Source organism: Sitophilus oryzae, unplaced genomic scaffold (genome assembly GCF_002938485.1).
Source record: "Sitophilus oryzae breed Bouriz unplaced genomic scaffold, Soryzae_2.0 scaffold_550_pilon_pilon, whole genome shotgun sequence".
NCBI classification, from domain to species: Eukaryota; Metazoa; Arthropoda; class Insecta; order Coleoptera; family Curculionidae; genus Sitophilus; species Sitophilus oryzae.
Window position 1 is genome coordinate 119,855 of NW_022147141.1, and position 26,322 is coordinate 146,176.

The following is a 26,322-nucleotide window of genomic DNA, read 5'->3' on the forward strand; positions in this document are numbered from 1 at the left end:
GATTATTCAGATGCACAATCTATGAGGAGCATGCCCACCCGAAAGTGTATCCCCGCAAATCGCAGCTAACCCACATTGTGTGGATTGTTGTGTTGCAATCTACTTCGTCCCGTATGGCCTCTTCTAGAGCCGTCGCTGATCGGTGGTCAGTGAAGCCTCTGGATAATCATTTAGCAGCACCGCCATTTTCACTTGTCTATCAATAGAGACAAAGCTGGTGATACATCCCTACTTGCCGATCGGTGTTGGACGGCTTTCCATCCTGGCTGTTTTTTCTCCTTGCCAGAGCAGAGGTGAGAAGTTCTCGCTCGGTCTTTTGCTCTTCGGTGGAAATGAGCCAGGCGGTTTCTTGGTTCCTTTCTCTCCCCTTTTCCTACGAGCACTTTCGCTTTTGCTTCCTCTGGAGCAAGCCCTTCGTGGAGTAGTCGGAGGTACTTCTAGCTAAGACCTACTCTCAGCTTAGATCGTCTACCCCGCCTGGTTGACCCAGGCCAGGTAGACGAAACGGTAAATTGCGTCCCTTGTTGGGTCTCAATCTTGTTGAGTTTAACCCTTGCTAGAGGAGGTGATAGTTTGTGTTCCACTTGTGGAGGCTGGTCTCGCGCAAGTATCAACCGCCTCCCCTGTTGAACTTTCATCGATAAAATGTTCCCAGTGTTGCTAGAGGATTTGCCTACAGATTTACAGGTAGTGCAAAGGTGTGCAACCCCTGTGGACGCATTTCAACTTTCATCAACTTCCAGAAATATATCGCTAAGCTAATTCGCATAGTGCACAGGAAGTTTAACATTATATAATAATGATACAGTTATATATTTTCACTAATATTTACTCTTTATGTTAATTAAAATAATTGCAATATAGAAATTAGGTGTGAAAATCATTGATATTTTTAATTCATTTTAGATTTTCATATTTCATGATTCTTATTATTTTTTAATACAGCCTTCTGATTTTGACAGTCCAGAAAATATTCAAGTGATTTCTTATATTTATACCCCTATTTGATAAGAAAATTATACGGAAAACCACGTCATATAAGAAAAATGTCAAGGGAATGATGAAGAAACTAGACGCAGAGGGAAAATTTAAAATTTAAATTAAAACAGCGTACATGCATTAAAACAAGGGCAAGCATACTTCCTTGTCATCTTGAAAGAGACGAATATCTTTTCTTAAGAGAGATTTAAGATCCCAGAATTAATTTCTCTTTAACAATATTTGGAAATAGATTTTATAGCTTTGGCGGTTGCGTTTTATTTTTTTACATGAAAGGTCGCGCGCGGACTCTGAGTCCTCCTGCTAAATTCAATAGATCTTAAGCGTTACTAGTAGTGAAAAACATAAAATAATATGACAATCAAATTCAAAATTATTTATTGACTTCCTTCATTACAAATAGCAAACATAAACATAAAATATATAATATAAAACACGCAAAAACACAAACAAATAAATATTATTCAAAAATAAATAATAATTAAAAAATTAATCCGTAGAACAATGATTACAGAACATTTGTGTGTGCTCAAAAGATACGAACTTGCGACAGTGTATACAAGATTAACGAGTTAGTCAGTTTTTCCCTCTATTAAAATTCTGAATTGCCGATCCCCTGGTATTACTGTATTCAGCGCTTCAGAATCTGAAATTTATTTTTCTCTCTCAGGATTTCTTTCGGGCCCTTGCCTTTCTATACTGTGATAATATCCACTTCTCCTTGTTCCTTGTCATCTTCATGTTCAGTAGTTAATTCGTCATCTTCGTTCAAACAGTCTTGCATGAGCTGTTGCAATAATTATTGCTCTGGCTTATATGTGTACATCTAAAAAATAATACTTATTTAATAAAAAAGTGTCGATTATTCACTTCTTTTATCACAATTTACTCATTTTCAATTAAAACAAATCAGTAAAATAAATTTCTTTGTTCGACATCATAAAATTATTGATGTAAAAAGAGTATTACAATCGGGGGGTGATAGTACTCTTAAAAATAGTAAAAAAAGTTCCTATAAGTATAGGGCGGAAAATGCATATTAAGGGGGCTAGGGGCACTGAAAGGGTGAATTTAAAATACGCTTGTTTTGAAATTGTAGGCTTAAAAAACGAGATAAAATTTTGAAAAAAAATCCTCTGCCATAAATTTTGACCCTAAATCAAATGGTGATACTGAAAAATTATTTGGAAAAGCGGTAGATTTTGCAAGGGTAGGGAGTTGTTTCGCAAATAACTTTTTTGAGTTTATTTTTTTTACAACGTGGGTTCATTTTTTGAAAACTATAAGCTTTTTTCTACAAAAAAGGTACTCTTCTTGCACATCGCCCAGCGTGATGGTTTTCGAGAAAATTGAAGGCAGAAGAGTTTGCTCTGATGGGTTGCTAACTGGTTAATCAACATAAACTTATGAAAGTTATGGCGGTTCAAAAGTAACCAATTAGCTATCAAATAATTAATTGAAAAATCAAAATTTCATTATTTTTAAAACATCTTATTGCTTTAAAAAACGAAATAACAAAGCTATGGTTTACTCAGTACCGATTAATACTAAAGAGCAACTACGGCAACGCATTATTGACTGTTCCAGTCAAATTCGGACAACACCAAGGATATTATACAGGGTACGCAGATTTTGGAGAAGAAGAGCAGACGTCTGCATTGAAATGAATGGTGGTCACTTTGAACATTTACTATGAATGAATTAAGGAATGCGTTATTTTAATAAGGAATTTTGGTAATTGGTTTATTTCGTTTTTAAAGCAAAAAGATGTTTTAAAAATCATGAAATTTTGATATTCCAATTAATTATTTAATAACTACTTGGTTACTTTTGAACTGCCATAACTTTCATAAATTTATGTTGATTAACCAGTTAGCAACCTATCAGAGCAAACTATTTGCCTTCAATTTTCTCGAAAACCATCACTCTGGGCGATGTGCAACAAGAGTACCTTTTTTTGTAGGAAAGGGTATGTAGTTTTCAAAAAATGAATCCACGTTGCAAAAAAAAGTAACCTCAAAAAAGTTATTCACGAAACAACCCCTTCCCTTGCAAAAACTACCTTTTCCGCTTTTCCAAATAATTTTTCAGTGTCACCATTTGATTTAGGGTCAAAATTTATGGCAGAGGATTTTTTTTCAAAATTTTATCTCGTTTTTTAAGGCTACAATATAAAAAAAACGTTTTTTAAATGCACCCTTTCAGTGCCCATAACTCCCTTAATATGCATTTTCCGCCCTATACTTATAAGAACTTTTTTACTATTTTTAGGAGTACTATCACCCCCCGATTTTTTTTACACCATTTTAATGACACCCTGTATAGTACTTTATTGGGTTATGGATGTTTTATATATAGTTTATAATCATCTGCTGATGATGCTAACATGGTTAGCGAAACGCGCGTCCAGTGTAAATTATTAACGTTTTGGTGTATTGTGGCGATTTGGTGTAATTTTATTTTGATTTAAATCGTATACTGACAAAAAGTAAATTCTAGAATTTATTTTCGTATACAGGGTGTTTTCAAAACAAATGCGAAAAACTTCAGGGGGCGATTCCTTGTTCAAAATAAAGGGTAGTTTGCTTCATAAACGTTGGGTCAAAAGTCAACCATTAGGGCGATATCGCGGTACAAAGATGGCGGAAAAATAATGTTTTTATTTTTTATCTTGAAAACGAAAAGAGATAGACTAATAAAATTTTATGGAAGCATTGCTGTTATGAAAACACACTTTCTGGTAATTTTTTCACTTTTTTAAAATGAGTGGAAGGGGTTGAAATAAACTACCCCTATCATTCTTGTTAACAAAATTTAAAGAAACATCTTATCAAACACATGCAAAAAATTAATTTGGATAGTTTAGTTTGTTTAGAAACTTTTTTATCTCTTGTATTTTTTTGATAAAACTCACCGATTTGAAATTAAAAAATAAAATGTAAAGCATTACATGTCAGGACATAAAACATTTTCTGATAAAGAATCTAATGGGCTGCTGTAATTTTTTTAGGAAAAAATCTAGTCGGCCGCTGTTACTTTTTAGGATGTTCCTAATATTATTTTATTTCACATTACTCTACTGCAATAAGTTATTATCTACATGATTATTATTATCGTTATTATCACTAGATTCTTAATCTAAAAATGTTTTTTGTCCTGACATGTAATGCTTTACATTTTATTTTTTAATTTCAAATCGGTGAGTTCTATCAAACAAACACAAGAGATAAAAAAGTTTCTAAACAAACTAAACTATCCAAATTAAAGCATTTGCATGTGTTTGATAAGATTTTTCTTTAAATTTCGTTAACAAGAATGATAGGGGTAGTTTATTTCAACTCCTTCCACTCATTTTAAAAAAGTAAAAAAAATACCCGAAAGTGTATTTTCATAACAGTAATGCTTCCATAAAATTTCATTAGTCTATCTCTTTTTGTTTTCAAGATAAAAAATAAAAACATTAATTTTCCGCCATCTTTGTACCGCGATATCTCCCTAATGGTTTAGACTTAGACTTTTGACCCAACGTTTATAAAGCAAACTACCCTTTATTTTGAACAAGGAATCACCCCCTAAAGTTTTTCGCATTTGTTTTGAAACACCCTGTATAATAACATGCCGATTCAGTTAAAGTATAGTTCAATTATGTGCCGCTTCAATTGCACGTATTTAAAAAGTATTTGGATAAATTACAGTTTCTTTTATACAAAAATGCATCGGGGATTATTTTTTTTGTGAGTAATACTGATTTACATAAAACGGATAGCAGTACTTTCCATCCAATTTACTCGCTTGATGAATTGCCAAGTTGAGGGAGTGCATCAATACAGATTCATCTCTTGTATATGATGCATTGGCAAGATCATCTGCAAAGGCGACTAGAGTTGTTTTATCGGGCATTTATATCCTCAGTAGATCATTTAATCATAGAGTACGTTCTAGAGCATTAGTCCTAAGACTGACCCTTTGGTACACCGCTATTTACCATCACAGTTTTATGTAAACCTATGGTAACCTTTTTTATATTGTTCTTCACTCTAATAGGTAAGATGCTATACTACTATATGCTGACAGCTCTTACTTTTGGCTCGGCATTTACATGTGCGGAAGTAAATCGCATAGGGATCTTATTAAGTCGGAGTGAGAGAAATGCGACGGTGTGCTGTTGTGGCGTTGCCACATTTCTCCGGTACGCCTTTACTAATCAAGTAAAGTAAAATCACGATGGCAAACCGCTTATTTTTAAAAGACTTTTTTTTTCGAAAAGATAACTAGATAAAATCGTTAGATATGTTTCTGACCATCTGAAATGGAATTATAAGGTTATCGTTAGGTTTTCCATTGTCCATATTTTACAGAGAGAAAACGTCAGTAATTGCGATAATTTAAAAACTCATCTTTTTAACACATAACACGCGATAACTCAAAAACCACTTTAGATATTGAAACTTTTTTTTTATTTTGAAGTTCCGGTATTTTACAAGATGTTTAAATAAGAAAAAAATTGATAGACTTGTTCCTTTTTCATTCAAAATTAAAAAAAAAGTCCATTTACTTTTAATGCATAGCAATTTTCAGCAATCGTGTAACTTTTCTATTTATAAAGATTTTCACATACTGTCGGCGAAGAAAATATAATAGAAATATTAAGAAAGTTTTTGAAAAAACTACAATTAATTATTTCTAATGGATTTCGGGATATCCATTTTTGAATTCAAAGATGTAACAGCGCGACCACTGTCAAAGTTTACAAGTTATAGGGAAAATTACAACGACTCGTTAATAAATAAATAAAGTAGCACGAGACGTAATTAAATCGTGAAGTTGAATGATGTACATACTTCCCTAGAATTTTATGTACCGATTGGGTCGGCCGGCCGACCGCGACGAATCTGCTATATCTCCTCCCACGTTTCTTAAGACAGACCCTGACGACTCGTGTACTCATGTACAAACATTTGTTATTGCCATATACTTGCCATGTCGTGTGAGCAGTTTACTAGTGCAATTATTTGTCACTTGCCGCGGGTTTCTTTCATAAGTTGGCAACGTTTGTACAATAGGTCACAAGTTTTATATGGTCACAAGTTGTATAACGGATGTATAAATTGTAGATTCAAATAATTGTAGATTCAAATAAACTAATACCTGAATGCCAATCTGGTTTTCGTAAGAACTACAGCACTACCACTTGTTTACTGAAGCTGGTTAATGATATTAGAACAAAACAAGAAAATAAAAATATGACGTGTCTTAGCTTACTAGACTTTAGTAAAGCATTTGATACTCTAGACCATTCATTGCTCCTAGCAAAATTACAGTATTTTGGATATTCAGACGGCTCTTTAGAACTGATAAAAAAACCTTTTAAAAGATAGATCACATTGTGTTGTCATGAAACGGGGAAGTTTAAAACGAAAATCTAGTTATATACCTATGATTTCTGGGGTTCCTCAGGGATCTATTCTGGGGCCACTTTTATTTTCGTTATATGTAGCTGATATGGATAAGGAATTACAGTTTTCTAAATTGCAGCAATATGCAGATGATTCTTAAATTTATTGCAAAATAGATACTAATAATTTGGCACAATTTCAGTTAAATTTTAACGACTATCTTAATAAAATTAATAAATATGCTCTAGATCATAATTTGAAATTAAATGCCGGTAAATCTTGTGTTATAGTATTTGGTAGTGATATAAACAAAATTACAAATACGGCTGATAACATGAATATCCATATAGATAATGTTGCGATACCCATTGTTACAGAGACTAAAAATCTTGGAGTCTATTTTGATGCGAAGCTTTCTTTTCAGGCACATATAACTACTAAATTAAAGGCTGCTTATATACGGTTGAAGAATTTTTCGTCTCTTAAGAACCGAACAGCTAACTTCCAAAAATCTTTCAGTTTCATGGCGCCACATTTGTGGAATAATATTTCTAATAACTTTAAATTTCAATCCTTTGCAGATTATAAAAAACAAATTAAAAATCATTTACAAAATTTGTAAATATTATAATTTCTTCGACTGATTTGTGAGATCTTGTTCTTCTGATATGCCCGTCATTGGTTGCTGTTCCGGTTTTTACACTCTTTCATTATGCCTCTCTGCTTATCTCCGCTCATCCCTGATAAAATTATATTTTCACTTTTTTATATAATTTTAATTTTTTTAATTCTGTTTATTTTTATAATTTAATTTATTTCTATTTTGTATTTGGGGTCGCACCACGCAGCACTTTGTGCCATTGTATCGGTATTTTAATCGCGGTGCGGATCCTTTAGACACACATTTATTAATACTAATATTATTCTGTAAAACTTAATGGAGTCTAATAAAGAAATTTGAGTTTGAATTTGAATTTGAATAAACCATTGAAAATTTTAGCGCTGTTGTCAGATAGTACTTATTATCACGTTATAATCGCCCGAATCGAAAAAGCTTTGAATACTTATAAAAAGAATAAAGACTTTAACTTAAAAGCCATTACTTATTAATCTTTCTTATTAATCTCTGCTTATATCTGCGTCTAGCCGGCCGTGCAACTTTACAACCCGCAGTAAGTAATGCCTAGCTATAGCCTTGTCAGAAAAGCAGTAGTGGCTGCATTGGTAAGGCGGTCGCTTTGGGATAGAGGGGTTCGGAGTTCGTGTCCCACAAATATAGAAACTTTTTTATTTTCTTACAGCTGTTTTTATTTTTATAGAGCTTTCGGTAATAGCAGTCAAAATTGATTGCGTTGGTTAGTCTCTGGGGTAATTTTTTTTAAATTACACGCGAAATACCCGACTGATTATCGTTTATGCGCATACGGAACTGTGGGTTGTAAAGTTTTACGGTCCGGCTAGATGCAAGAATTAATCTTAAATTGGTTTTTTCGTAAATTTCGTAATCTTCATGTTTTTTGTCTTTTCTTTTTTGTTTTTCTTAAAGTGATGGTCAAAAAGGTAAAAACTGACAACGCTGCCACCAATGAGTACGCGACTTTAGAGCCTTGTCGTTTTTACTGTTCTCTATTTGTTCATTACATTATAAACGCATTGTACTCTTCTTACATACGGAAATCTCGACCCAAAACTAACCTTTGCCAGCAATAGGCAGTATATAGGTACTTAATAAGAGTCTATTACGCTGTACCGTTCGGGTCGCTTTCAGTGGTCGGGTAAAGCGGGTGTGTGACCGAAGGAAATATATATTATATTTCAGAAAGTCCTGTCGTGTTAAGCCACACTCAAAATTCCAAACACACGTGCTTTGATTAAGGCTCGATTAAGGTTTGCAGAGCTTTAGCGTTTGCCATAAAATAGCGAGCAATTTGTTACAAAACCATATAAATTATATATCACTGTAATCACAAAACTTCAATCTATTTCCGTATTGTAACGAAATTTTAAATTATGTCTTTATTTTCGAGAAAATTTAGTCCAAACATAAGCAATATTTTGTTGATGTTTGACCATCAAAATCTTAAAAATAAAGAAGTTGTCTAAAAATGTGCTACAATACGGATACAGTATTATCAATTACCTTTAAATTTCTTCTTCATTTGTGTAAAAATACCTAGCCTTATTTTGCTACTTTTTCGGACTAGTGAAATTGACCATTAAGATGATTCGTCATTACCGTTATTGAAGTAGCTGGTCGATGGTCGCTCTATTTAGATAAACACATATTTTTATTTTTATACATAAAGCTCAGTATCCACACTATAGCTGAGCCTCGGGAGTTCAAGATGCATTCTATAATAACATAAATGAAGCACAATGATGGGGAAAACTACAGACGCTACCTATTAAAGAAAAAGAGAAATATAAGCAAATGTTTTCGGAGTATTCAAATAATTACCCGAACACACAACAAATGTTATTTCCTTACATAAACAACGAATTATTTCATGGAGAAGCCTGCTAAATATGATAAAGGAGGAAGAAAGTTTCAATCATCTAATATTTTTTCGAAACCATAAGGTAACAACCAACCGCTTAAAACATCCATTCTATTTGTTTTACTCAAAATTTAATACTTCCGCCTTAGAAGAATCGTAATATCACAATAACTTTTTAAAAATGTACATTATTTTATAGCGTTTTGGATAGTCATTTATAGATATTAAAGAGCTAAGTAATGTAATAGCGCGAGTTTTATGTCCGCTTCTAGAGCTAGAGAGATATATTTCGCTCCAAACATGTGATAAAAAACATGTTTTACACCACTAGAAACTATACTATTTTTCAAACGGAACAGGGCGCGCTTTTCTTTGTATAAAAACTCTACTTTAATTAAACCCACCTGGAAGTTAAATTAAACGTGATTAATTTGAGTTTTTTATCGATCGTAAAAAAATCAGCTTGCAAAAAGCTCAAACAAAATGAGTAATATATTCACATAGATTACGTTTTTAGTAGGAGTAAGTGTATATTATAGGTAATAAAACAATAAATAATCTAACATTATACAGGGTGTCCCAGAAATAAGTGCCTGTATTTTAAGGGGTGGTACATCTCGATAAAAGAAACATATTTTCTCTTTATTGTTTTTCAAATAAGTCCAAAATAACGGAGTTATTTTACTTTCAAAATTTACAAAGAAATGATTTTTTGTTCAAATTTTGAGAACCACTGGATCTTTTCTGGATTTTCTTTTTTGTAAATTTAATCTACTACCTATCTTGCCATATTATCAAGAAATTATGTTATTAACTAAAATCTAAAAAAAAATTCCAAAAATTTTTTTTTCGCGAAAAAAAGCCTCATAGGCGTGTTTCTGGGGTTCAACTATTCTACCAGTTAAAATACTTGCACTTATTTCTGGGACACCTTGTATAGGGTGATAATTTAAAAAACAGCAATCGGGGATATATCTCTTAGACAGACAATACTATACAGAATATATCGAAGATAGGAGAAGGTACCTCATCTAATAAGAATTTAGGCACCCCATTTATTTAATACAAATCTGCCTTGTGTGACATTTAAAATTCGATGCTTTCTCTTCACATTTTTATAAAATAATCTCGAAATGTACAATTAGGATTTTTGAGATATACAGGGTCAGGTAAAAGTGCGTCGGGCATCTCCCAACTAGCAAATATAGTTCCCAGTCCTTTTTAAAATGTCACTGCCCCTAAAGTATAGTTCCTAGACCCAATCTGCCACTTAAAATGTTACTCTATAAGGAATAGTCACTTTGAAGTATATTTCGAGAGTGACCGGTTAGTCCCTACCTACCATAAAAGTGAAAATAAACACCCCGATTGCAAGTCGCAAACATGTAATTTAAAGAAGTGGTTGGAACTACCCGAATCTTCGAATATGACACCATAAAAGACCAAAAACTTTATAGTAACTTTTCAAAGTAGGGGTTACCAACAAGTGCTACCATAATGCCTCCATTAAGTTTTTGTTACTTTATAGTAACAATTTAAGTTACGGGGTAGTCGCGGCCACAACACCTAGTTACTTCTAATTTATAGTAGCATTGAAAGTAGCAAAATGGTTACTGCTACCTTCCTAGGTCACTATAAAGTAGCCGTCGCACATCCATTGCCACTAAAAAGTCACGGGGGTCAAAAACGGCTACTTTATAGTGACCGTAACTTAATATACCCTAATAAATATAATTGCGTCAGATTGCATAGTGTGCTGCTCTGTTTTAATGTTTTCTTTTACTTGCTTTTAAGCTGTATTAAAATTTTGTAAAATCCCTAAGGTGAATAAAAAGAAATTTAGAATATCTAGTACTTTCTATCGAAGAATTAAACAAAATGAATCACTGCGAGCCGATGCATCAACATCAGAAACAAAAACTACATCTTTCTATAGTCCTACTGATGAACATCATAAATCAGTTAGTGACTGAGACATTTTTGAAGCTGTTTCTGTAGATGAGTGTAGTGTTAGTTCATCTGAAACTGAATCTCAGAGGAGAACTAATTTGAGAACCAATAACAATATGAAACAAGAGCTAAAAGAGTGGGCGTTAAAATACTCTATACCTCTTGTAGCTCTGAATAATATAGAAACACTTATAATAGAAAATGCACAATAAATAAAAAATAACTTCAAAGGACAAGGCGGAACGTTATAGTGGCACCAATGGAATGTATAGTCGCCACCACCACGATCAGTGTAGCAACGCTCCAATTAAGTGGTAATTTGGTGGCGCAGGGAACATTCTTGGAAAAATCACTTTATGGTTCCAAAGAATCGTTGACCATGTAGTTCCAAAAAAGTTATTGTTTCTATAAAGTCGCCTTTGGATAGCTACAATTGTCACTTTATCAATCCGAAGATTTTAAAGGTTCAAACGGGTAGGGTTGGCCTAATATGTTATTGTTCCCGGTACTTTGTGGAAGCATATGGGACTATACAGTATTTTTCGGATTAAACGGCCATATTTTTTTCATGAATTTTTAGACGAACAGCCAAATGGCTCAAACATTATGCGTTTTTAAGCTAAATATACCTAGATTAAAGCTTTTTTCTTTAGTTATTTTGTTATTTCTGACGGTGGACTAATATTTTAAAATTTGACCCCGGTTTCAAGCAAATTATTATTATTTTTTAATTACAAACATGAGTTTTTATTGCAAATAATATAATAATTTGAAATATTTTGAGAGGCGCTCGAAAATTTTGTTATATAAACCCACTATTTTATTCAGTAAAGTTGATTGCGTTCTAGAATTTACCTAAAAAAGGCGTTAAAATCGCACGGTAAATAACAAATTAAATAACGAAAAAATAATAATGGCTTCCATAATTATTTTCCATCATGACATTTATTTTTATGAAATGTGAAATTGCATGAAGAGGTCGCTGCGAATAAAGTTCAACGGTTTAACGAAAGTTCCACATGTCGGTGGCTAACACTTGGCTGCCACGAACCCGCGACTAGGCAGTTTCGTAACGGATAAGTCGCATTCACCAGTAGGCTACTTTATAGTAACACATCATAGTAACTCTTTTAGTGGCAAAAACTACCCAAGACACTACAAGGCTACTCAAAATCTTTCCCCATTTTGGTCGCAGTTACTTAGCCGCTACGAATATACGACGTAGCCGCCGATGATAACCGCCCACTTTGTAGTGGCTTTGATAGTGGCAGTTACGTATCTGCCACTATAAATGCTAGTTGGGCTGTAGCTCCTGGAATAAAAAACTTGAGAATTTTGTTTAAGTGCAAACCTAAAGTATGTACGAGGATATATTTCAAGAAAATATTTTAATTTTTATAGGGTGGCTCAAAAAATGTGAATGGATTGATATGATTCTTTTTTAAATGGAACACCCTGTATATATGCATTTGCGGCTTCCTTTCAGATCTTCTTCTTACAGTACCATTCTCTATATAGAGCGTCGGCTACCTCTCGCACGTACTTGTATGAATATATTTCTTTTTTCGGTCTTTCTTAAAAAAAATATTAAAAATACAAGAATTGCCCTGAAATCAAAATTATATTAGATATTTACTTTAGATGGTAATGTACTTACTTTGCTATATATATCGCAATATTAAGTCATACAGGATGTTCAAAGTAATATTCCAAACTTTCTAAGATATAAAATAATTTTTCTTTGTTTTTTTTTAAATAGAATAACCTGTATATTATTCTTTTATTAGATGGAGAGTTAAAACATGAACATTTTTTTGTATTTAAAGTATTTAAATTTTTTTAATGGTTTTGCAGATACACGCAGTATTATTTCATATGGCTCTTTTAACGGTAAAATACGAGAGAAAAATCATTGGGTGGCTTTAAATTTATTGTGGAAAATGCCATTTGAAATATTGTTAGATATTAGATTATATTATTAATAATCTGTCAATTTATGAAATAATTATTATGTTTATGTAAAGAGTGACAAGGCACGTGGTTATCGTACCGCAGTTGCCCACTCACTGCCTGAGCGTTGCGCTAGACGACCACTTGGACTTGTTTATACACATAACATACTAGATATGGCCCTATTCATTGGCGTGCCGCTAACAAATATAAAACCGGGAATATCTGCGAATTTTTTTATTCTCCATCTATTGAATAAATAATATACAGAGGTACCATTTAAAAAAAATCGGTCAAGTGCGAGTCGGACTCGCGCACGAAGGGTTCCGTACCATTCATTATCTATACAACATTAGATACTATATTATTATAAACTATTTTTCCGATTTAGCTGAAATTTTGAATGCGCGTATAAGTAATTTAAAAAAAATGAAGACACATTACTAAAAATTGTATTAATCAATGATAAATATGTAAAAAGTAAAAATAAATATGTAAAAATATGTAAAAATTAAAAAAACTAGGATTCGAACCTGCCTTACTACGGCTCCAACGTCATAGCAGCGTAAAGACCTAACGCTTTAAACCACGCGGCCACCGAGGACTCGAAAGATTCTATGTAAAATTCTTACTTAAAAGATAATGTTTAGTGAAAGCAATTTTTTATTTATAAACATTTATTTAATCCTCTCATTAGTATTTGTTCTTATAGCGGAAACATAGATACATTATCTGTAAAAATTTCAACTATCTAGCTATAACGGTTTATAAGATAGACCTTTGTGACAGACGGACGAACGGACGGGCGGCGAAGTCTTAGTAATAGGGTTCCCGTTTTTACCCTTTGGGTACGGAACCCTAAAAAACGAAGAAATATTATTTTATATTTTAGAAGAAACTATGGTGTTTTCTCGGACCTCTCAAGATCATTGGACATTGTTGTTAATAACACCACTTTACATAATCTACAAAAGTACTGTTACCTGGGTAGGGAAATAAACAGTCAGCTCGACCACTCTATAAAGATTAAAAGAAGAATAGAAATCGCTCGTGCAGGATTCGTTAAGATGCGAAGCGTACTCTGCAACCCGCGTTTGTCCATAGGGGTAAGGTTGAGAACACTCAAGTGCTACGTTTGGCCTTTGTTGCTATACGGGTGCGAAACTTGGACCCTAAAACAGGAGGACCTCAGGAAGATGGAGGCATTCGAAATGTGGCTTTATAGGCGAATGCTACGTATAAGCTGGACCACTAGAACAACAAATGTGGAAGTACTGACCAGAACGAACACCCGTACCCACTTAGTCAACACAACCAAAATAAGAAAAACCGCTTACTTCGGGCATATAATGAGACACGAAGAATACGAACAGTTTCAGCTAATACTTTAAGGTAAAATCGAGGGAAAGCGCGGCATAGGAAGGAAGAAGAAATCGTGGCTTCGAAATATACGAGATTGGACAAATATTTCAAACGGGAATACTTTAATACATCGGGCCCAACATTGGGAAGATTTTGCCATAGTGGTCGCCAGCCTCAACGGAGACGGCACCTAGGAGGAGGAGGATATTTTAGAAAGTTTGGCGTAGAATTTTGAACATCCTGTAGGATTTACAATTACCTCAATTACTTAGGACTTACAATTACCATATTTACAGCAAAGCAAGTGATCTGAAAGGAAGCCAAAAATGCAATAATATACAGGGTGCTCAATTTCTGATCCACTCACACTTTTAAAGTTTTTGTTTATAACTTTTTTTAAACTTTCTCTTAAACAAAAAGATTTTGTAAAATTCTAAAATAGAATAGTTGAAGTTAGTGTTTATCATCCATATTTATTTGATACCTACACATACTCAAGAAATGGAAAGAGTATAGAAGTAGCTTGTGAGGTTTGTAAGTTTCAGGATAGGAGGTATTTAAAGGGAGGACATTGTTGGTATATGAAAAAATGCTTAAATCGATTAATCAGATACCTCTTAATGATAGAAGAGGAATATAAATAGATGAAGAACTTCTTTTCACAGAATTAATTATGGTTCACTGTCCTCTTTAACACACTTTTCGGTGACAGCAAATGAATTGGCTAAGCGAACTGACATTGGTTTTTAATCACTGATGAATGTATTCTCTGATATTTATCGTTATAATATAAACACAAACTATTTTAGATGACACTTTGTCTGGGTTTTATGTATGGGTACTCTGTATAATTGAACTTACTTTATATTGGCGCTGTGGCGTTACTGTATGTTGTATGTTTATTGTGTTTTTCATTATTTCTATTTTTATTATTGTACAAATTGGCTTGTCCATCCAGACCAAGGCGACAGAAAGTGAACACATTTTGAGACAAAAACAAGACAAATCTGCGACAAAAATGAGAAATTCAGACAAGACAAATTTCACACAAAGTGTCTATACCGCGAGGAAAAAAGTACAACAAAGTTCAGTATATCCCATGTTGCAAAAAGAAACCTCAAATGTTTTTATTTACGAAAATTATATTGCTATTAATACTTCTTAATTTCTTAACATCATAAACCGAGTTTATATTTATGCTAAACAAATATCCTCTAATGCACCAGCTCTCTTGTAACAATTTTTGCAGTCCTTATTGTTTTAACCCTCCCATAATAATAAATGCGCTCTATTAGTTTGCAGGCATTTTCCGTGTTCCATTTTCTCTTTTCTAGCATTTTTATATAAAGATGGAGCACTCCGCCATATACTAATGTCATATATTAGCAGTACCAGCACTCCACAGTACTAAATTTGTGCGATTTTATTGGTTTCCTACTTTTGGCAACGCACGACATCCACACTACGCCGACAACTTGTCGTAAAATACACGACAAGACAGAGACTCTTTGAACTTTACCGACTCGAGACGGGACATTCAGAAGTCTCCGAATTTGGAAACAAAACAAAAATGAGATAAAAATGTGGCAGAAATGTATTGGATTTGTCGCAACTTTGTCGTAATACTTGAATGTTCTTGTCTTGTCACTGTTTTGTCTGCTTGGTCTGGACCCGGCTTTACAAGACCGTTTGCATTCTGACAGATTGTTATCAGACGACAAATTTATTGACAGTTTTCTTCTAACGAAAGACCAAAAAAGCTTTAAGAATCTAATTTGAAATACTTTGTTTATTGGTATTTTTGAATACGCCAAATTAATAGTTTGTTCCCGTTTAACGTATATCCGTATATCATAGTTCCTCTTAGGCATATATATTTTTATATTTTTCCGCCAGTTAACACCCTATATTTATTATCAGTTCATTTTAATCAGATTAGTGGAACGTATTTCAACTGGGCAATCAAATGACTTGGCAACGCAAATTATAATGTGCAACGCACTGTATAATGTTGCATTAGCAAGTGGATGGCTTTGATGCTAAACGTTCATTATCGCTCATTTCGTTTGAGCCATATTAACAAGTTAATGGAAAACTCAAGTAAATACGCAATCCTTAAGCTAAGAAAAAGATAAATCAGTTGTTACTTGCTATTTAATTATGAGTATATCTTGTACCCCAGCTAATAATAATAAATTATCTTGTTAACTACTGAATAATAAAATAGAAAACAAATTTCTTGCAGTATAGGTATATAATAAAATTATATAAGGATTCTTGCCACTTAACTGCTGATATAGAAATTTAATTCTACGCTGTGTTTGCCATAATGTGGATCAACCTGCTCTCACTACCGGTTTCGGAGCCCTACTCCATCATCAGGTGAGCTTGGGCAGATCCACAAAGTGACAACCACAGCGCAGAGATAGTTAATTCCGACTTGCCGCTATCTCCCGTTCGGGACTTAATATCTAACCAACACATTCCGACAAGTCGGAATTAACTATCTCTGCGCTGTGGTTGTCATTGTCTATATTGGCCACATTGTGTATATAAGCAGTTAAGTGGCAAGAATCCTTATATAATTTTATTATATACCTATACTGCAAGAAATTTGTTTTCTATTTTATAATTTGGCTTGCCTGAAAAAAAGCCTGTTACCATCCTTTATTATCGATAGTTGCGCCTCGGTGGTACGAAAGTACTACCATTGCACGCAGGCCGCTATCTCCCGTTCGGGACTTAATATCTAACCGACACATTTCGACAAGTTGGAATTAACTATCTCTGCGCTGTGGTTGTCATTTTGTGGATCTGCCCAAGCTCACCTGATGATGGAGTAGGACTCCGAAACCGGTAGTGAGAGCAGGTTGATCCACATTATGGCAAACACAGCGTAGAATTAAATTTCTATATCAGCAGTTAAGTGGCAAGAATCCTTATATAATTTTATTATATACCTATACTGCAAGAAATTTGATTTCTATTTTATAATTTGGCTTGCCTGAAAAAAAGTCTCTTACCATCCTTTATTATCGATAGTTGCGCCTCGGTGGTACGAAAGTACTACCATTGCACGCAGGCCGCTATCTCCCGTTCGGGACTTAATATCTAACCGACACATTCCGACAAGTCGGAATTAACTATCTCTGCGCTGTGGTTGTCATTTTGTGGATCTGCCCATGCTCACCTGATGATGGAGTAGGGCTCCAAAACCAGTAGTGAGAGCAGGTTGATCCACATTATGGCAAACACAGCGTAGAATTAAATTTCTATATCAGCAGTTAAGTGGCAAGAATCCTTATATAATTTTATTACTACTGAATAATGTAATGTTTAAATTTTAATTAGAAGCAATACTACTATTAAAATATTTTGGCATGATTTTACTTATTTATTTTTCTTTTCCCTCAGAATTACAGACCGTGATATTTTTCCGCCATTGTTTGATAGTTTTTACTATCCTTTCAAATTCTAAGAACAATTTTCTTATCGTGTTATTTTTATTCTTACAATGCCGAACTCTATATAAAGCGTTGATGATCTACTTTTGATGCGTGTCGTCAATGTTTCACATTTAAAATGGACCTACAGATAGAGATTAGAGATGGTAACTAATAGGTACGTTTGTAGCATTAAAAATTTAAGCCTATGTATCAATAATGCAAGCAATTAATATAATCAAAGTAAAACACTAATTTACCACAATACACTAAAACACTATATTTTTGCACTAGACGCGCGTTTAATTAGCAAGATTAGCATCACCAGCAGATGATTAAACCTCTCAGTTAGAAAAACTTAGTTTTAATCATCTGCTGATGATGCTAACATGGTTACCGAGTCCAATACAAGAGTAAAGCGTTTTGATGTATTTGTGGTGAATAAGTGTTTTATTTTGTGGTTGTAACACCAAAGATTCTAACCTCCAACTGTAATTAACAAAAAAGAGGAATAAATTAATTTTTATCGATCAGCAGTAAAGAACAAGTAACTATATTTCTATTTCTAATAATGGTTAATTGTAGTATTCTATAAGATCCAAAAAACAGAAGGTAAGAAAGTTCTTCCACAGTTTTATTGCATTGGAATGATATTATCTATTTTCCTTTATAAAACCGGAATTTTAGCAGAGGGCTTCTTAGGGCGAGAACACACGAGGCGGCTTTTCGTCGAAGCGGCGCGGAACACTGAGGCGGATAGTAAGTCTAGTGGGACAAAACATCAGTAGCGATGTTTGAGATTTAAATAAAATCTAAGAACATAGCAAATGGTCTAATATATAGTAACCATGGAGTTAAATTCATTTATTTATTAACAACTTAATGTATTAATAAATAAATAAATAGGAGATTGTTCTCCCGCTAGAATGACCATCTAATGCACTGTGCGCCGCGAGTTGTGCCGGCTGCGTAGGCTCTTCAATGGGACTTCAATGGTACAAAACAAATGGCGGCCGCCGAAGACGGCTAGGGAGAAAGTCCGCCGGCGCCGCAGCTTATAAGCGGCCTCGTGTGTCCCCAGCCTTATAGATACAGGAAACATCTCTAGTCGTAAACTAAATATTTTTAATGTCAGTTTCCGAAAATATTTTCGTTAGTCTCAGACGGAACTCTATGAAGAGAAAAAGGTAACGGAATTTGAGTTAAGTCGTATATATACATTTATGAGTGCAATATACACATGTAAGAAACGTACGAGCTGTTTATATTATTTCGCTACGAATTAGTCATTTTAAAACATGTACTAATAGATTAAAACAAAAAAAATTGTCTAGTTCATCTTTTTTTCAGCTCAGAAAAACTTATATTACAGGTGGAATTCCAAGCTCGAATTCGACAAAAAAGTGTGAAAATTTGGAAATAATTAGATTTAAGTTTTTTTAAGAATATTTTCCTAGTTTATGTGGTCAAAGATGTTTTGTCAATTTGTTGTCATAAATACCCTAGTGGAAAAGTTTTGATATTTTAATATATGTATCGAGAAATCAGACTTTTTTTCAGAGAACCGTTTAGCCCCAACTAAGTAGTTGAAAATAATCGTCAAGGTATAAATAATACAACTTTTTTGAAATCAGGAAGGAAAAAGATGTTAAACCTTACATAATATTCAACATACCCAGCGGCGGATACAGAGGGGGGCCATGAGGTATAGCCATCCCCCCTTAAAATCTATAAATTGTGTTAAATATTAGACTTTTGGGTTAAAAATGGTGCCCTAAAAAGCATATTCTACATTTCTTTTTGTTTGCCCCCCCCTCCCTAAAATAAATTTCTGTATCCGCCCCGGAACATACAATTTATATAACTATGTCTGATAAACAATGTTTTCCTTTCCAATAAGTAAATAAGTCGTTCTGATAATATTTTTGCTATGTTTAATTATAAAAATACCTTCTTTTTGCAGAAAATCAATTGCAACCAGTCAATGATGCTATCAAGTACCATTCTTCATACACAGATGATATATTCAAAAGTGTCAAATTACTGGATGGTATCAGTTTGACTGGATAACATTGTGCAGAAGTGTTGAACCGGTCCATCGCTAAAGATATACCCTCACCCCATAGGAATTCATACAAAAGGTATGTTTAATTTCTCGCAACATAAATATGTCGCACAGTTATATAGTAACTAAATGGTTACTATATTACTATTTTTATATAGGATCACAAATGGAGTGGTCAGAATTAAAATTGTTCAAGTCCAATTTCCAGCGGAGGAATGTATCAAGTCATCCTTCTCGCATTAAGCAGCTATAGTCTGTTTATCCAACTTGTTTAATTTTAAGTAACATTAAAAACTTTAACTCTCATTTTCTCCTTTTATAACTTGATTCAGTTTACATCTGAACCCCTCAAATGTCATCTTTAATGAACTTTAGCTGAAACTCAGTAATAAATTTGGAATATAGCATAAATATAGTAATAAATGTTTTACAGCATTTGGTATTATACGGAATATTTACGTTTTTATAATTTAACTACTATTACTTATTCACTTGTAATTTTTATGTATACTTTTGGATGTCTAAGTGAAAAAAAAAATTTTTTGCGACACATATCGGATCAGCTACTACGGAGTTAATGAAGGGTATCCGGATTACTGTAGAAATCCTTTTATAATCTTATTGTTTAATACTTTTATTGTTTCTAACGTAAAACAAAAATTAAAACACAATTTTATTTAAACTAAAACGCTAAACACTTTATAAAACATATTAAAACTTTATTGTACTTATTTTACCTATATGCACCCTTAAGATATCTCACTTACTATTTACTACAATATGCATATTAAGTACAAATGCGCCTTAATACACACTAAATACTTACATAAATTTGTAAACAAATGTGAAATGAATATTTAATTTAAAAGTTTAAAAAAAAATGAATCGATTTTTATCTGTATACTGTTGATTCTGCTGCCTTAACAGCCTTCTCTTTTACTCCTTTCAAAGTAAAATAATTTGCGCAGAAACATCGTTTTTGTCGACTCAGAACATACATTGTAATAAATGTTTTGCAGCATCACTAAGTTTCATTTTCAACTCCACATTGTAATTCTCTGTTTCACTGAAGTCGTCATTTTGTCTCCTTTGATTCCATTGCCCATTTGTTAGGTGTGTTCTCTCCAATTTGTGTCTAACTCACACTCTTCAGTCAAACCATAGACAAATTATTTTTCTCTTTAAGTTCATTTACATTTTTTTTATTTCTTATATGGTTTGATTTTTGTATTTGGTCTCTAGGTATGTTTTCACCACAAAACTAGTTATTTTGTTTCTGATTTTGTTATATCTGGAATATTGAATTTTGGAACAGCAAATGGAATTTTACGTATCAATACTTCATTGTCAATGCAATCCGAAATTATGCATTTCTTCAGCAATATCCTTCCTTCATTGTCATGCAACCCAATAACTTCCAGTTCTTATTCAAAAGTCGTTTAGTTAGCTCAATTTTTAGCAATACAATAATGTATATTTTTAATAAAATATTATCATAAATGCTGTAATAAACGAAATAAAGATAGTAGCAGAAATACTACTGTCTTCATCCTTTTGTTCCTTTCTTTTTAGAGGGATTGATAAACACGAGAACTTTCCTCAGTAAAGCCGGTAATGTAACAAAACTCAGACGAAGAAAAAAGAAAAAAATCTGCTAAATTTCCCTTTGAAGGTAAATTTCAATGGGATTTTCGCCGGCTATAAAAACATTTTCGAGATCTTCTTGCCCGCCTCTGAGCGCCCTATCTTCTCTCTCCGATCTAAAACGGTTTTCTATAAAAACAGAGTAAAAAGGCATTCGTTACTCGAGAAAATGGCAATTGAATAGTCTGAGGAAATTGGCCTTCCATTCGAAATTATTTTCATTGGAACGCCGTTTAATTTTCCAGGGATAAGGGATTTTTCCACGGCGCGGCGTCGAAAATTAGGCCTCGTCTTTTTCGAGTTTTTTTTTTGTATCAATTTTAATTAGGAAACGTAAACTGAAAAATGGGATAACACATTTATGTTTCAAATTGAAGATTTGAATAACGACCCAACTTATATTTTTACTAATTTCTTTTGTTTCTATCTAAAATAATTTATACAGTGTTTTTTTAATTGTGTTAGCACCGAAAAAAAAACACAACAGAAGTCCTTAGTTTTAAATTAGTCTACGTTTCACAAAATTTATTTGCATCTTCAGGAATCTTATGTGACCTTCCACGTGATCGTCTTCCCTCTACCTTCCCCGGCAACGGCCTAGCTACGTTGAAACACCGGTTCCCATTAGAACACCGAAGTTAAGCGACGGAAGGCGATACTGGTGGATGGACGGGTGACCGGTTCGAAACTCTCTATCGTGCTGTTGTCCAAGGGAAAAGTGTAAAATCTATTAATATACACTGCTCATTCACACCGGTTCGTGACCGGATGAGATCGGATATCTCGTGAGTAAGAGTTAATTTAGACACTTTCTAAGTCGGTAGGCCACTGACCATGATATGGCCGAGGACCGCGGTTCGAATTCCGCGTAAACAAATTAGGCCCGTCCAGATTAGCCCTGGCAGCAAAAATGAGACGTTAACTGAAATCTTTACTTTTACTTTACTTCTACATTCCCCTCCACCATCAATCTCTCCATTGAGGTGCCACTCCTGCCAATATGGCGAAAATATCGCAGGATTGACAGAAGAACAGAAGCGACTTAAAAATTTGTACAGATTTTAAACACTAATTTAACCCTCTTAAGGGACGAATTTCCAAAAATCGATTTTCTTATTACTCGCCTAAAGGACCTCTGTACAAAATTTCATACTTTTTGAACCGTTTAACAAATTCTCTGTAACCCTTAATTTGTGGAAAGAACCTAGTAGCTCAAAACATGTGAAGTATGGCGAGCAAAATTACGAGGATACTCTTCTAAAGTGGTTTGAAGAGACTGGCAGCGATAAGAGCAAAATAGTGACATAAAATCCGAATGAGGCGAAAATTTTGCTATAGAGAGCGATCATGATTCTGAATTCGAATTAGAAGGTAAAAAAAATATTTTTAACTAACATCTGATGGTATGTAGCTGTGTATGTTTTGTTATAGATGATTTATTTGGAATGCACAAAAAAAGTGTGTAGGGAACAAGCCCATCTTTAGGCATTGCCAATTTTTTATTCTTTATATTTTCTTTTGCTTTTTGTGCTTAGTAGCTAGGTTTTTGTAGGCTAAATATAATAATAAATATATTTTTTCATTTTCCTTTCGTTTTTTTTCTGTCTCGATGAGAAACAAAGATATGTCAAAAATACAAAACTAGTAATTTTATTTCAAAAATATAAAACATGTTTGCATAATATAAGCATTAGATATTTCTTTCCTGTAGTTTTAATGCTAATGATTCACTCCACTTACAAAAAATCTGTTAGACACAAACAAAATATGTATTTTTTAATGCGTCTCAGACGATCTGTTAGTATATGCGCGACTATTTCAATATGTTAGTACTTAAGGGTTAAGATGAATTTCAAAAAATGGCTTTTGAATACTCACTTTCGTTACTTAAAAGGGACATCTATGCCAAATTTCATACTCCTAGAATAGATTTTAAAATTTAGGTCAGATTTTATTTTTTTTATGCCTAATACATTCACCTTCATTTTTCCTACCTTTTGGGACTAATTCCCAGAAATCGTTACTTAATATTCAATTACGTGCGAAATCATAGTGTGCGAACACAGTGCAAGCAGGTTTGCCGCTTACTGGTAGTCAGCGCCAATCTGGGTACCTATTCTTGACTTCGTTCGCAACTTTGCGTATACGCATCACGTGTATTGTTATAAACAGGGTATCCCAGAAATAAGTGCAAGTATTTTAAAGGGTGGCAGATCTCGATAAAAGAAACATATTGTCAAGGTCAAGGGCTAAAATGTATTACTGGTTGCCTGCACAACCGCAACGTGTCAAGAAAAATGGCGTATCCGCCAGAAATTAAAAATGTATTACTGGTTGCGTGCACAACCGCAACGTGTCAAGAAAAATGGCGTATCCGCCAGAAATTAAAAGACTTTTTCAGGCGCCATCTTTTAGTCAAGTCGAGAAGTAAGGGAATCAGACAATGGAATTGTCTGGTATAAGAAGTACGCTTTCCGAGAATTGGGGAAATTTCGAGAAGCAGTCAATAGAGTATATAAGCCGGAGCCATCGACAACTGAGACAGTTTTTGAAATTTGAATATACCGCGTGGAAATTGAAAATCGGACAATTTGGTGAAGGAATCTTATAAATAGTTAGTTTGTTGTGTGTTATAAGTTAGTAATTGTGTATAAAGTGAGAAAAATAAATTCGTTAAGTATTTTATCGTGAGTTTAAATTAGTGGACCCACGGAATCCGTAACAATTGGTGTCGGAAGTGCGATTCAAGAAGATTTTAAGAAGAAATTAAGTGGATTGGAAGATTTTTGGACCGGATTAGAGTATTTTTATGGTTGGTACAAGGGAACAAGCGAAGAAAATGGAGGAAGTAAGCAAACTATTAGGCGATTTTATGGAGAATATGAGAAGAGAAAAGGCAGAAGAACAAGAGAAGCTGCGAAAAGAGAAAGCAGAAGAACAAGACCGCCTACTGAAAATTCTGGAAAATCAAGACAAAATTTTCGAAGATTTGAAAATTCAACGACAACAAGACAAAGAAGAAGAACAGGACCGGCTTGAGAAAATTTTAGGCAATTTAGAAATTCGTCAGAAGAATGAATGGAGGGAAATTTTAGAAGATATAGAAACGCCGCCAGAAAGAAAGACAAGAAGATCAGGACCGTCTTAAGAAAACTTTAGAAAAGCAAGAAATCCACCTTCAAGAAGCCGTAGAAGATCTGGAGGAACGCCTTCAGCAGAAAATGGAGAAATTGGAGATGGACCTACAGAAGACCAAGGTACAAGTAAAGACACCTGGCGTTCAAGGAACAGCGAACCTTAAGGCCCCGACCTACGATGGACAAACGACATGGACAATGTACCACCGTCAGTTTGAAGCAGCCGCCGCTGCCAACGGATGGTCCGACCAGGACAAAGCAGCGGCACTTGTCATCGCGCTGCGTGGCCCTGCCTTGGAACTGCTGCAAACTATTCCTGCAGCCCAACAGCAGGAATACGAAACATTGGTTGCTGCACTGGACAGAAGATATGGCGACCAACATCGACGTCAACTTTACCAGGCCCAAATCAAGACACGCTTGCAGAGGTCCGGAGAGAGTCTGCAGGAATTTGAAGCAGACTTACGTCGGCTGGTACACCTGGCATATCCAGAAGCACCGGAAGGATTTAGGGAGGAACTCGCTGCTCAGTGCTTTATCAGCGGACTGAGGGACAACGAATTAGAGAGGGCGCTGCAAATATCCCGATTTTCTACCAGCAGCGAAGCACTGGTCAGGGCGCTGGAAATCGAAGCTGCTTTTAGCGCCATCCCTAGACCGAAGATAAGATCGGTAGCGGTCGAGGAACAGCCCGAAAACACTCACAGAGGTTTGGAGGAGATGTGTAAGAAAGTCGACAAACTATGTGAGCTACTAATAAACAAGGGAGTCAGCAACACCCAGACAGAAAACCAGAGAAGATTCCAGGACATAAGGTGCTTTAGAGGTGGCAGGAATGGCCACATTAAACGGTATTGCCGCGTTCAAATGCGATCCCGTTCACCATCCAGAGAACGTAGGCACCAGGAAAACTAAAATCAGTCAATACTAAGGGGCGAGTATTGACTGGGGAGAACAGAGCCCCAAGGATTTTTTCCATTAGAAATCTAGGAAGAACCGCTGACAGTTTGGTGATCGACGGGAAAGTCAATGGAAAGGGAATCCGAATGACAGTGGACACTGGCGCTATGGTTTCGTTGGTGCGGGCTAACTCAGTGCAAGGATTGAAGCTGGTGCCTCTGAGAAGAAGAGTGTGTTTACGTACAGTTACGGGGGAAATGGCCGTTGTACGGAGAGGCTATCGTCGAACTGAAGTTAGGAAATTTGAAGTTCCAGCATAGCGTTTTAGTGGCAGATATTGAAGATGACTTCATCTTGGGCATGGATGTGATTCGTCAACATGGATTTTCGTTCGATCACCAGAGAAATATCTTAAATATTGGAAATGAAGAGTTCATGTTATCTCCAAACGAGGGACCAGGAAGAATGGATGTAAGATCAGCGGAAACTGTGGTGATACCTGGTAATACCGAGAAGATCGTATTCGGTAAAGTGGAGAAAATCGCTGGGTGCTGTGTTGGACTGGTACAAAGTAGCGACAACAAACAAGATAGGTACTTAGTAGGAAAATCATTGGTGAACACCGACAAGAATATACCGATCAGAATTGCGAATGTTTTCCCGAATTGTGTCAAGATCCAAAAAGGTGACAAGATAGTCATCTGCGAACCTGTAAGAAGTGTCACCCGATGTGATGAAGTGTCGTCAGCTGTTACACAAAAGGCATCCCAAGAAACACTAAAACATCTAGAACAGCCATGGGATCACCTAACACCTGAGGAGAAACAGAAGGCTAAGCAGTTCCTGCTAAAGCATGGCAGTATTTTTGACAAGAACAACAGTGGAAGAACGGATTTTGTGAAGCACCGGATTAATACTGGTCATGCTCAGCCGATTCGACGACGTCCTAGAAGAGTTCCCCTTTCCAAACAACAAGAA

The 26,322-nt window shown here is 34.6% G+C and overlaps 1 protein-coding gene across 1 annotated transcript in view; it reads left to right on the plus strand.

The window, feature by feature from the left end:
* LOC115886992 (chondroitin sulfate N-acetylgalactosaminyltransferase 2) overlaps positions 1-26,322 on the plus strand; it is a 737,150-nt gene that overhangs the window by 17,267 nt on the left and 693,561 nt on the right. Inside the window, exon 2 of the mRNA XM_030906321.1 lies at positions 19,562-19,739. The gene's annotated coding sequence lies outside the window, so the exon portion shown is untranslated. The remainder of the gene's footprint in view (positions 1-19,561; positions 19,740-26,322) is intronic.